General features: G+C 43.7%; 1 non-coding gene across 1 annotated transcript; it reads right to left on the bottom strand.

Moving 5' to 3' along the window:
* Window positions 1-8,413: 8,413 nt before the first annotated feature.
* Window positions 8,414-8,485, bottom strand: TRNAC-GCA. The gene has a single exon. It is a non-coding gene; the product is annotated as a tRNA-Cys (tRNA).
* Between the last annotated feature and the right edge of the window lie 5,881 nt (window positions 8,486-14,366).

Genomic DNA, 14,366 nt, shown 5'->3' with positions numbered 1-14,366 from the left:
ACATTGGCCCAACAAGTGAAAATCCCTTCACCAATACAATTTCTAATCAATCTTTTAACTACTCAAAAGAATCTGTGTTTAGACAGTTTAGAACATCTCCTGCCTCTCACAGTTGGGAGGCTCTGAACAATCACATGTGGCCGGAAAAACCTATTCAGGCAGGCTAGAGGACTTCCAAGGGAGTTTGTAGGTTGAAACACTGTCACACCCAGGAATTATTAACTGGAGCTGTAAGCTAACTCTTTTTTCAGAGAGGTAGTGGGGGACAGCCTCCCGTAAAGTCAGAGGTGTAGGTGAAAGCACAAAGCAGAAAGTAGGCAGACTCTGGTTTTGGGGGTAGATTGCTCGAGAATTTCCAGGGAGACTCCTGAGGCTTGATCCCGCCTTTGCGTATGCCAAGCCTCCTTCCTCATGACCTTTGCCAGGGGCGGAGCTCGCTCCCCGCACAGATGGCTAACAAACACATGGAAAGATGCTCAACATCACTCATTATCAGAGAAATGCAAATCAAAACCACTATGAGGTACCATTTCACACCAGTCAGAATGGCTGCGATCCAAAAGTCTACAAGCAATAAATGCTGGAGAGGGTGTGGAGAAAAGGGAACCCTCTTACACTGTTGGTGGGAATGCAAACTAGTACAGCCACTATGGAGAACAGTGTGGAGATTCCTTAAAAAACTGGAAATAGAACTGCCTTATGATCCAGCAATCCCACTGCTGGGCATACACACTGAGGAAACCAGAAGGGAAAGAGACATGTGTACCCCAATGTTCATCACAGCACTGTTTACAATACCCAGGACATGGAAGCAACCTAGATGCCCATCAGCAGATGAATGGATAAGAAAGCAGTGGTACATACACACAATGGAGTATTACTCAGCCATTAAAAAGAATACATTTGAATCAGTTCTAATGAGGTGGATGAAACTGGAACCTATTATACAGAGTGAAGTAAGCCAGAAAGAACAACACCAATACAGTATACTAAAGCATATATATGGAATTTAGAAAGATGGTAACAATAACCCGGTGTACGAGACAGCAAAAGAGACACTGATGTATAGATCAGTCTTATGGACTCTGTGGGAGAGGGAGAGGGTGGGGAGATTTGGGAGAATGGCATTGAAACATGTGTAATATCATGTATGAAACGAGTCACCAGTCCAGGTTCGATGCACGATGCTGGATGCTTGGGGCTGGTGCACTGGGACGGCCCAGAGGGAGGGTATGGGGAGGGAGGAGGGAGGAGAGTTCAGGGTGGGGAGCACGGGTATACCTGTGGCGGATTCATTTCGATGTTGGGCAAAACTAATACAATATTGTAAAGTTTAAAAATAAAATAAAATCTAAAAACTAAATAAATTAATTTAAAAAAAAAACTGTGGAAAATTCTGAAAGAGATGGGAATACCAGACCAACTGATCTGCCTCTTGAGAAACCTGTATGCAGGTCAGGAAGCAACAGTTAGAACTGGACATGGAACAACAGACTGGTTCCAAATAGGAAAAGGAGTACGTCAAGGCTGTAGAACTGGACATGGAACAACAGACTGGTTCCAAATAGGAAAAGGAGTACGTCAAGGCTGTATATTGTCACCCTGCTTATTTAACTTGTATGCAGAGTACATCATGAGAAACGCTGGACTGGAGGAAACACAAGCTGGAATCAAGATTGCTGGGAGAAACATCAGTAACCTCAGATATGCAGACGACACCACCCTTATGGCAGAAAGTGAAGAGGAACTAAAAAGCCTCTTGATGAAGGTGAAAGAGGAGAGTAAACAAGTTGGCTTAAAGCTCAACATTCAGAAAATGAAGATCATGGCATCTGGTCCCATCACTTCATGGGAAATAGATGGGGAAACAGTGGAAACAGTGTCAGACTTAATTTTTCTGGCCTCCAAAATCACTACAGATGGTGACTGCAGCCATGAAATCAAAAGACGCTTACTCCTTGGAAGGAAAGTTATGACCAACCTAGATAGCATATTCAAAAGCAGATACATTACTTTGCCAACAAAGGTTTGTCTAGTCAAGGCTATGGTTTTTCCTGTGGTCATGTATGGATGTGAGAGTTGGACTGTGAAGAAGGCTGAGCGCTGAAGAATTGATGCTTTTGAACTGTGGTGTTGGAGAAGACTCTTGAGAGTCCCTTGGACTGCAAGGAGATCCAACCAGTCCATTCTGAAGGAGATCAGCCCTGGGATTTCTTTGGATGGAATGATGCTAAAGCTGAAACTCCAGTACTTTGGCCACCTCATGCGAAGAGTTGACTCATTGGAAAAGACTCTGATGCTGGGAGGGATTGGGGGCAGGAGGAGAAGGGGACGACAGAGGATGAGATGGCTGGATGGCATCACTGACTCAATGGACATGAGTCTGAGTGAACTCTGGGAGTTGGTGATGGACAGGGAGGCCTGGCCTGCGGGGGTTCATGGGGTCACAAAGAGTTGGACACGACTGAGCGACTGATCTGATCTGATCTGAAACTTAGGTACAACAGAATTAAACTTAACATAGATAACTCTAAGGACATGTCTATGTTAATCATACCAACAAGCTTCAGCCACCTTCAATAGCAGATATCAATTTAGTACTGAATATTTCCCAGAATATAGGTCCTAATATTTATCTTGGCCAATTTTCTATATATTTAGATTTAATTTCTCAGTGCTTGCTTTCAAGTATCAAAATTCAGAACTTAGAGATACCAAGGAAATATTTAATGAAAACATGAGCAAAATAAAGACAGAAATGGAAAAGACCTAACAGACTCAGTAGAGATTAAGAATGGTAAGAATACACAGAAGAGCAGTACAAAAAATGTCTTTGTGACCTGGATAGCCAGGATGGTGTAGTCACTCACCTGGAGCCAGACATCTTACGGTGTGAAGTTAAGTGGGCAAAAAAGTTAACAAAGTTAGTGGAGGTGATGAAATTCCAGCTGAACTATTTAAAAAGCTAAAAGATGATGCTGTTAAAGTGCTGCACTCAATATGCCAGCAAACTGGAAAACTTAGCAGTGGCAATGGGACTGGAAAAAGTCATTTTTTATTCCAATCTCAAAGAAGGCAATGCCAAAGAATATTCCAACTACTGCACAATTGCACTTATTTCACATGGTAGCAAGGTCATGCTCAAAATCCTCCAAGCTAGGCTTCAACAGTATGTAAACTAAGAACTTCCAGATGTACAAGCTAGATTTAGAAAAGTCAGAGGAGCCAGAAGAACCAATCCAATTACCAACATCCATTGGATCATAGAAAAAGCTAGAGAATTTCAGAAAAACCTGCTTCATTGACCACGCTAAAGCCTTTGACTCTGTGGATCAAAACAAACCGGAAAATGTTTAAGGAGATGGGTGACCACCTTATCTGCCTCCTGAGAAATCTGTATGAGGGTTAAGAAGCACCAGTTAGAAACACACATGGAACAACTGACTGGTTCAAAACTGGAAAAGGAGTATGACAAGGCTGTATATCATCACCTTGCTTATTTAACTTTGATGCAGAGTGCATTGTGCACAATGCCAGGCTGGATGAAGCACAAGCTGGAATCAAGATTGCTGGGAGAAATATTGACAACCTCAGATATGGAGATGATACCACTGTCAACTAAAAATATATATAACTTGAGATTTGTGAGTTAAGTTTTATTTGGGGTGAAATGAGGACCGCAGCCCAGGAGGCAACACCTCAGATAGCTCTGAGAGATTACTCCAAAGAGGGAGTCAGGGAAGGTCAATATATAAGATTTCAGTGAAGAGGAGCTGAGTGCAATCAAGGGCTTAGTTTACAAAAGTTTTGTCACAAGGAGCTGATCTGGAAGGGATTAAGTGATTTTCTAGATTTGAAGAGGTGCAAACATTGGGATCATGAAATCAGTTCCTAAAAATATCTAAAGACCTGTTCCACCAGATTCCCTGGAGCACAGAGGGCCTCACTCCACCCTGAACTCCTTCAGAGGGTGTTGAAGGTCAACAGCTGCAGCAACACAGGGTTCAGTCTCCACAGAGGCAGATGGCAAATGCCCTTGTTGTTGTCAGTCTTAAAGGAAATCAGCCCTGAATATTCGTTGGAAGGACTGATGCTGAAGTTCCAATACTTTGGCTACCTGAAGCAAAGAGCCAGCTCATTGGAAAAGAACCTGATGCTGGGAAAGATTGAAAGCAGGAGAAGTGGGCAACAGACGATGAGATGGTTAGATGGCATCCCCCAGTCAATGGACATGAGTTTGAGCAAACTTCAGGAGATAGTGAAGGACAGGGAAGTCTGGCATGCTGCAGTCCATGCGGTCGCAAAGAGTTGGACATGACTGAGCAACTGAACAATTTTCAAGTCAATTAGAATAGTTCATTTACAAAGTAAATTTTACATAAAGGCCAAACCAGAAATCTGTTTTTTATGCTTGAGTTCTAAACGCTTTTTCCTGCTTCCCACTTTTTCCCCAAAGGGCCTGGGCACAAGGGGAGAGGAACTTCAGTCCAATTTCACATCCTGTGCCAGTAAAGGTCTAATTGTTAGTTTTAGACCAATTTTTTGACTTTGAGTGAGTGTCTGACTCTTTGCGACCTCATGAATTCTAGCCTGCCAGGCTCCTCTGTCCATGGAATTCTCTAGGCCAGAATATTGGAATGGGTAGCCATTCCATTCTCCAGGGGATCTTCCCAACCCAGAGACCTCACTTCTTCAAGGAATCTTCCCAACCCAGGGATCGGACCCAGGTCTCCCACATTGCTGACAGATTTCTCTACTGTCTGAGCCACCAGGGAAGCCTACAGGTTGACCAGTCATTTAAAACTTTTCCAAAAGAGTTCCCAGGTAAGGGGGTGGGTAGAATCTTAGAGGAAGTGCTTCCTATTTTAGCTCAAGCAGTTTGTACCAGATGCCTGCACACTCAAACCAATCGGCAGGCTCAAACCAAAGCAACCAAACAAAAGTGAAACCTCACCAGCTGGAAGTCATACTCAAAATAAATGGCAAAGAGATACCCAGAAATCAAAAAGCCAAATGGTAAAAATGCCCCAAGAGGACAGCAAAGAGATGCTCAGAAGTCAAAGCCAAATGGCGTGAATGCCCCAAACATGATTTACCATTCCCTCTAGACCTGTGACCTTGTCCAAGGTGTGCCTTACAAAAGGAGTTCCCCTTCACAGGAAGAACTCCCCCAGTTGAAATCAAAGTTCTCCAGATTGCCACCAAAATTCCCCAGAAGAGGCAAGGTCAAAGAGGTCCTGGTGTACACTCCATGAGACTTACCAAATTGCTGGCAGGTGTGTTGCAATGTACCAAAGGCATGCTTTCTAATCCTCCAAAAGTTAATGTCTTCTCAGAGTAGAAGTCTTCAAAGAAAGGCAAAGAAAGCCTGGGCAGCTGCTAGGGCGACCTCTGCCCTGTTCTCTGCAGCAAACTTGGAGTTCTGTAGCCCAAAAGGAAGAGGGGATGTGATCCCAGCACAGCCCTACAGCAGGGGAACCCTGAGGGCCTAACCTCAGAGAAATCTTCCAACTCTCCTAGAGGAGAGAGGCTGGGGTGGGGAGAGATCCAAAAGTGTCCAATCAAGCTGAGTGGCCCTGCGGGGCCACCTGCCCACGATCAGATCCCGGACGAGTCCACAAATTTGTAGTCAGAATCTTAGCTCTCTGTGCACCAATGCCAAGCAGAAATACAGAGATAGAATTATGGAGGAGATAGAGTGGCTTTGTTACTTTGCCAGGCAAAGGAGGAACACAGTAGGTTAGCTAGTGCCTGGAGTCAGGAACTTCTCCATGGTGAGTAAGAGAAGTTTATATACTCAGGCAGGAGTATGGGATAAGGATCAAGGCAGTAACACTCTTATATTCTTTCCAGTTTCAAAAGGGTGGGGCTGTTGACAAGATTAGGGTGTGTGCAAGTTCCTAGGGGACCTCTCCTCTGTTCTCTGCAGCAAACTTGGAGTTCTATAGCCCAGACAGGGTGTGACCCTGGCACAGCCCGACAGCAGGGGAACCCTGAGGGCCTGACCTCACAGAAATCTTCCAACCTTCCAATTCATGTGTTTGAGTAAGCTCCGGGAGTTGGTGATGGACAGGGAGGCCTGGTGTGCTGCAGTCCATGGGGTCGCAAAGAGTCAGACATGACTGAGCGACTGAACTTAAGTGAACTGAGGGTCCTAGGGGGTCCATCTCCTAATCTTTTTGTTTTAGTTTATGTATTTGGCTATGTCAGGTCTTGTAGCATGTGGGATCTTCATTGCTTCATGTGGGATCTTTCATTGTTTGAACTCAAGTGGAAAAAAACTGAGATTTCTGGATTGGTCTTTATGTAAAAGTTAACTTGTAAATGAACTATTTTAACTGACTTGAAAGTAAGTGCTTATAAATTAAATCTATAGAGAACTGGCCAAGATAAGTTTTAGAACCCATGATCTGGGAAATATTCTGTACTGAACTGATATCTGCTATTGAAGGTGGCTTAGGCTTGTTGGTTTGATTAATATAGACATGTCATTAGAGTATTGAGTGTTAAGTATAGTGTTTCTGTTGAATTTAGATTTGCCAGAGGTTAAATAAGACCTTACTCCATCTGTTACATATTTGTTAACAATAAAGGCAACTCAATGTAAGAAACCAAATTTTTAGGAAAATAATATATGTGTTTTCAGTAGAAAATGCAAGGAATAAAAGATTGAATTATGCTTTATCAGAATTTGTAAGATTGGACTGTTTAGTTAGGTAAATGGATTTTACTAGAAATGGTCAAGAACAAGACTGGTTTTGGTTTCTTCCTCTAGTATTCTTGAGATGTTAACTACGTCTGTATGAGATGAGTTTCTTTGCCTTTAAGGAATTTGTATTAATATTTGCTTTTGAGATCCCTGGTTACTTTGGTTAAGGAATGGGTATTGTTACACAATGACTGATCTTGATCAAGTGTTTTAAAACTTTTTGACAAACTTCCCAAATATCAAATTTTAATTAAAGTTCTTTTGAGCTCCCTCTATCTTTGGGATACTTTAGAGGGCCCCCTAGAATTATTATAGAGCTAGCTCTTTGCATCAGATGGCCAAAGTATTGGAGTTTCAGCTTCAGCATCAGTCCTTCCAATAAATATTCAAGACTGATTTCTTTTAGGATTGACTGGTTCGATTTCCTTGCAGTCCAGGCGACTCTCAAGAGCCTTCTCCAACACCACAGTTTGAAAGCGTCTGTTATTCAGTGCTCAGCCTTCATTATGGTCCAACTCTCACATCCATACTTAACTATTGGAAAAAACCATAGCTTGGACATTGTCAGCAAAGTGATGTACTTTTTAATATGCTGGCAAGGTTCATCATAGCTTTCCTTCCAAGGAGCAATCATCTTTTAATTTCATGACTACAGTTACCATTCTTAGTGATTTGGGAGCCCAAAAAAATAAAATCTGTCACTACTTCTTCTTTTTTCAGTTCAGTCGCTCCATCATGTCCAGCTCTTTGCGACCCCATGGACTGAAGCACACCAGGCTTCCCTGTCCATCACCAACTCCCAGAGCTTGCTCAAACTCATGTCCATCGAGTCGGTGTTGCCATCCAACCATCTCATCCTCTGTCGTCCCCTTCTCCTCTCGCCTTCAATCTTTCCCAGCATCAGGGTCTTCTCCAGGAGTCAGTTCTTTGCATCAGCTTTCTTTATGGTCCAACTCTCACATTCGTACATGACTATTGGAAAAACCATAGCTTTGACTAGACAGACCTTTGTCAGCAAAGTATTGTCTCTGCTTTTTAATATGCTGTCTAGGTTTGTCATTGCTTTTCTTCCAAGGAGCAAGAGTCTGTTAATTCCATGGCTGCAGTCACCATCTGCAGTGATTTTGGAGCCCAAGAATATAAAGTCTCTGTTCCCAGTGCTTCCTCATCTATTTGCTGGGAAGTGATGGGACCGGATGCCATGATCTTCAAGAGCTGTCTTGTGCCTCAGGCTCCTAAATCAGGTATCCAGAGATTTTTATTCCCTGACAGGCAGCATCGATGCCTCTACTCAGCCTTGCAACAGTTACAGAAGGTGGATATCACCCCTCTGCTTCCCATAGGAATATGGGGGTCAAATATCTTCAGAGGGAAATGAAGCAAGAGAGTGGGGGAGGGCACAAACTTTGAAGAAATGACATAGCCTAAGGACATGACATAGACTGATTAGAAGCAAGTAGGTCCAAAATAGTTTACTAGTCCTTGCTCTTTGTAACAGATCAGCAGATCAGCAAGCTAAGTAACCTGCTGCCAGTGAGTGGTGATGTAAAGAAACTTTTAAGGATAAAGTGAGTAATGTGAAGTCACCCAGTTGTGTCCAACTCTTTGTGACCCCATGGACGGTAGCCCACCAGGCTCCTCCGTCCATAGAATTTTCCAGGCAAGAGTACTGGAGTGAGTTGCCATTTCCTTCTCCGAGGGATCTTCCCGACCCAGGGATCGAACCTGGGTCTTCTGTGTTGCAGGCAGACACTTTACCATCTGAGCTACCAGGGAATCCCTAAATGCGATAAGAGCTTATAGATAAACTGTTAAGAATACTTATGTTTTGGAAATGTCTGTCTCTCCAGATATTAGTAACTTGAAATTTTAGAGTTGCAAATCAAGTGAAGGAAATTTATTGAAAAGCCAGGTCATTCTCAAAGAAAATAAGATACTGAAACATAAATGACTGTACATTGGCTTCCTCTTACAGAGAAACTATAGATTATTATTAAATAGAATTATTAATGTTTGGTGCCATTCTGAGATGTTCTCAGTCAGAAAGCAAGTTGTTGTGTTTTTGTTGTTGTTGTTGTTGTTGTTTAGAAATAATCACTGGTGTTTGCCTACCAATCTACAACATACTAATATAGACGATAGTTCATAATTGCTTACTTCTTAGTTTTCACAAGAATTTAAGGTTTTAAGAGATAAAGATTCTAATTTAAGCATATGATTAAAGCTAACAGAAATAGTAAAAAACATTCAGGATAAAGAAGAGAAACCTTTCTAACATGGGAGGTACAATTAAGCAGCGTATTCCAACAAATTGGACAATTGTTAACCACTATGCATGAGTTTGTGTTCCATGGGTCTCTCCTTTTCCTGGATGCTCCCTAACATCCCTTCAAAGCAGGAGACTGGGAACTGCAGAAATTATGGAAAAGAACAATGTGTAAGCAGCAACTTGAAGAAAAAGGGAAAAGATTCTATGCTCCTCAAGACTGAGGAGTATCAAACAGGTAGGTAGAATAGGGAAAAGGAGTCCAAAATGGCGGTGGCTAACTTTATTTTTCTGGGCTCCAAAATCACTACAGATGGTGACTGCAGCCATGAAATTAAAAGACGCTTACTCCTTGGAAGGAAAGTTATGACCAACCTAGATAGCATATTCAAAAGCAGAGACATTACTTTGCCAACAAAGGTTCGTCTAGTCAAGGCTATGGTTTTTCCTGTGGTCGTGTATGGATGTGAGAGTCAGACTGTGAAGAAGGCTGAGGGTCGAAGAATTGATGCCTTTGAACTGTGGTGTTGGAGAAGACTCTTGAGAGTCCCTTGGATTGCAAGGAGATCCAACCAGTCCATTCTGAAGGAGATCAGCCCTGGGATTTCTTTGGAAGGAATGATACTAAAGCTGAAACTCCAGTACTTTGGCCACCTCATGTGAAGAGTTGACTCATTGGAAAAGACTCTGATGCTGGGAGGGATTGGGGGCAGGAGGAGAAGGGGACGACAGAGGATGAGATGGCTGGATGGCTTCACTGACTCGATGGACGTGAGTCTCAGTGAACTCTGGGAGTTGGTGATGAACAGGGAGGCCTGGCGTGCTGCGATTCATGGGGTCGCAAAGAGTCGGATACAACTGAGCGACTGATGTGATCTGATCTGAAAAGACAAGGAAGGTGAAAGGAAGGTCGGAGGACCAGAGTGAAGACTTCAGGCAGAACAAACAGCACTCCTTGCTAAGCCCAATTTGCATAGGGCAGGCCCAGGTGGAGGAAAAAACATATAAAAGGAGGAGCCAAAGCGGGCTCTCTCTCTCTCTCCCTCTCTCCCTCTCTCCCTCTCTCCCTCTCTCCCTCTCCCTCCCCCGCGTGCTCCTCCACTCTCTTCTCTTCCAGTGGTGCACCCTTTCTCTCTCTCTCTCTCTCTCCCTCCCCTGCGCGCTCCTCCACTCTCTTCTCTTCGAGTCTTGGATTCTCCTGCTATCTTCTAAATAAAATAGAGCTGTAACATTGATTTGCTAAGAGCTATAACACGCTTTGTCCAAGACTCGAGAGCTGCAACACGCCAAGGGCTTTAATGTCCGTCGCTCCAAATCTTTGTTGTGACAAGACAAAGAACTGAGGAACATACACTTGCGTGACAAAACAAAAGGTGGGGTTGACGCTGAGCAGGGCCCTGTGGAACTCCTGGACATGGAAGCCTTTTTGTCCTTCATTTCTTATAGGCAGGGTCTTCCCTGGTGTCTCAGCTGGTAAGAATCTGCCTGCAGTTCGGGAGACCTGGGTTCAGTCCCTGGGTTGGGAAGATCCCCTGGAGGAGGTAAAGGCTACCCACTCCAGTACCTGGCCTAGAGAATTCCAAGGACTGTATAGTCCATAGGGGTCGTAGTCATAGTTGCTACTGAGCAACTGAACTGACTGACTGATATGGGACTCTGGTTATTGAACAGTTCCATGAGCCTTTAGTGTATCAACATGAAAACATAATCATTTTTGAGAACAGAGAGGACGGTTCTGGAACAACAAAATGAAAGTAATTATCCCCTGAAACATAGGAAGCACACAGAGGCATGGCCATTCTGGGGCTCTGCCTGGCCAACTAGTCAGCTTTGCTAAGCATGTTGCCACCATGATAGCTCTCCCTACCCTCCTGCATGGTTTTTTTTTTTTTTTTTTTCAGGCAAATCAGTGTTACAGCTCTATTTTATTTATAAGATAGGAGGAGAATCCAAGACTTGAAGAGAAGAGAGTGGAGAAGTGCGTGGGGAGGGAGAAAGAGAGAGAGAGAAAGACAGAGAGAGAGCGCGCATGCACGCGGGAGAGAGAGTCCTCCTGCATGGTTTTAGTATCATACAGTTTTCAGTTGTCCCTCCTAGCTCTCAACATCCACAAGAACAGCCTTGCATCACTTGGTCTCCAGAGTTCCTCCATCTTCTACACTCCACGGACCCTCTTGCAAATCCTGACTTCCATGTAATTCAACCGACATTTATTGAGCATGGACTGTGTGTCAAGAATCCTGCCACAGTTCCTGAAAGACAAAGCTGAATAAATCATAGTCCTCTTTTCTCAAGAAGCTCTTACTGTAGCAGGAGAGGGAAGCCCACATGGGCAGCCTGTCATCAGGAGGACGTGGAGAGCATAAGACTATCAAGGCCATGGCTCTTGGGTGATGCAGATCCAAGTCAAAATCTCAGCTCTGCTGCTTCAAGACTGTGGACAAATTCCTTATTCTTCAGCTTCTCCATTTGTAGAGGAAGCTAATAGTACTGACCATGCAAGGCCATTATGAAATAATGAATGAAATAATCCCTGTACAGCACTTAGAACAGTCCTGCTGCTGCTGCTGCTAAGTTGCATAAGTCATGTCCGACTCTGTGTGACTCCATAGACAGTGGCCCACCAGGCTCCCCCATCCCTGGGATTCTCCAGGCAAGAACACTGGAGTGGGTTGCCATTTCCTTCTCCAATGCATGAAAGTGAAAAGTGAAAGTGAAGTCGCTCAGTCATGTCCAACTCTCAGCGACCCCATGGACCGCAGCCTACCAGGCTCCTCCATCCATGGGATTTTCCAGGCAAGAGTACTGGAGTGGGGTGCCATGGAGTGGGGTACCATTGCCTTCTCCGAGAACAGTCCCTAACACACAGTAAACTCTAGTACAGTTGTCCCTCAGTATCCTCAGGGGATTAGTTCCAGGCCCTAATACAGTGATATTAAGTCAAGTCCCTTATATGAAATGGCATACTATTTGTGTATAACTTATGCACATCCTTCTGTATACTTTAAATCATCTGTTCAATTCAGTCTCTCAGTTGTGTCTAACTCTTTGCAACCCCATGAACTGCAGCATGCCAAGCCTCCCTGTCCATCACCAACTTCCGGAGTTTACTCAAACTCATGTCCATTGAGTTGATGATTCCATCCAACCATCTCATCCTCCGTCTTCCCCTTCTCCTCCTGTCCCCAATCCCTCCCAGCATCAGAGTCTTTTCCAATGAGTCAACTCTTCACATGAGGTGGCCAAAGTACTGGAGTTTCAGCTTTAGCATCAGTCCTTCCAAAGAAATCCCAGGGCTGATCTCCTTCAGAATGGACTGGTTGGATCTCCTTGCAGTCCAAAGGACTCTCAAGAGTCTTCTCCAACACCACAGTTCAAAAGCATCAATTCTTCAGCGCTCAGCCTTCTTCACAGTCCAACTCTCACATCCATACCTGACCACTGGAAAAACTGTAGCCTTGACTAGATGGACCTTTGTTGGCAAAGAAATGTTTCTGCTTTTTAATATGCTGTCTAGGTTTGTAATAGGTTTTCTTCCAAGGAGCAAGTGTCTTTTATTTTCATGGCTGCAGTCACCATCTGCAGTGATTTTGGAGCCCCCAAAAATAAAGTTTCTCACTGTTTCCATTATTTGCCCATCTATTTGCCATGAAGTGGTGGGACCAAATGCCATGACCTTAGTTTTCTGAATATTGAGTTTTAAGCCAACTTTTTCACTCTCCTCTTTCACTTTCATCAAGAGGCTCTTTAGTTCTTCTTCACTTTCTGCCATAAGGGTGGTATCATCTGCATATCTGAGATTATTGATATTTCTTCCAAATACTTAGTATAGTATGAGTGCTATGCAAATAGTTGCCGTGCATGTGTATCAGTAGCTCAGTCATGTCCCACTCTTTGCGGCCCCATGTCACTGTAGCCCACTAGGCTCCTCTGTCCCTGGGATTCTCCAGGCAAGAATATTGGAGTTGCCATTTCCTCCTCCAGGGGATCTTCCCAACCCAGGCATCAAGTCCGAGTCTCCTGCATCTCCTGCCTTGCTGACAGATTCTTTACCGATGAACCACCAGGGAAGCTGAATAGCTGCCAATATGTGGCAAATTAAAGTTTTGCTTTTGGGAACTTTCTGGAATTTCCCCCCAATTAATTCAGTCTGCAGTTGGTTGAATCAATGGATGTGAAACCCATGGATACAAAGGGCCAACTCTATAACTTACATATCAAGAAGGTAGGCTCAGAAATCAGAATACCACAGTTCAAAGCCTAAATCCAACACTTGCTAACTGTATCATTTAAGTTGCTAAACCTCTCTAGTTTCTTCACCCATCAAATGAAGACGGCAATAAAAATGGGTAGAGTAGCTGTCTAAATAAAAGCACCAAGAAAAGCATATAACATGAAATCTTACATGTCGCTTTGGTGGCCTGCATGTTCCTTTCCAGTTTGTCCCCTGCTGTAGTTCTCAGAAGCACAACTACACAACCTCTAGGGATCACTGGAGCACTGTTTAGACACTACTGATTCAATGAAGGAAGTGGCTCAGTTGTGTGTGACCGAAGTCAGATCCGAAAGACTTAACAGAATCAATGGATGACATGTGGTCAATCAGAATTGAGGAGAACCCCTGCATTCTAACTTGGATAAGCTCTTGCCTGATGTAAGTGAGAGTCTTGTCTCCACTGTAGAAATATGGAGGTGACTGAGTTCTAAATAGTCCGTAGATGCTATAGCTTAACTCTGCAAGGAGTCTTGCAGAAAGGGTGCTGGATAAAATCTCTGGGTTTTACTGATGAAGCTTCAACCCTGAATCTCACTGTAGAACCTATTTCTAGTAAATAGGCAAAACCATGTGTGAAACAAGATGTCTCCTTCTCCTTAGGCTTCCTTCCCCTGGATTCCATCCAGACCTAAGAATGTGAAACAAAAGGAAGAAACAAGAGGAAGATCTAAGAGTCTATATTGAAATTCCAAAGGGAGGACATAAGGAGAAAACCAAAAAATAAAAGAGAGAGAGAGAATCCAGAAGAACTTTAAATGGAAAAGGCAGTCTCATGGAGCCCCCACTCAGCTGCATAAAATGAATCTTGGGTCTGGAACACTTCCTTATCAACTGCTAAAGAGCTCATACAGACTATGTCTGGTTTATTACCTGTGTGGGAAAATCTTTCTTTGTTTTAATCTCAATGAGTACTCTCATCTCTGCTTAAAACACATGTGTCGCATGATACCTGGCCAATCCTAACTGTTATGACGTCCTCTGAGGTGAGGAAACAGGGTTCCTTTCACTGGAGCATGAATTAGTGCCTGGCTAATTGCCCTGTGTTGGCAGCTGGGAGAGACCCGCTAGCTGTGGGGTACAGATGCCCACTATTAAAGCTGATCTCATTCTGCCTC

The sequence above is a fragment of the Bos indicus x Bos taurus genome, chromosome 14 (genome assembly GCF_003369695.1).
Source record: "Bos indicus x Bos taurus breed Angus x Brahman F1 hybrid chromosome 14, Bos_hybrid_MaternalHap_v2.0, whole genome shotgun sequence".
NCBI classification, from domain to species: Eukaryota; Metazoa; Chordata; class Mammalia; order Artiodactyla; family Bovidae; genus Bos; species Bos indicus x Bos taurus.
Note: the sequence above shows the minus strand (reverse complement) of the source record. Positions and strands in the feature narration are given on the sequence as shown.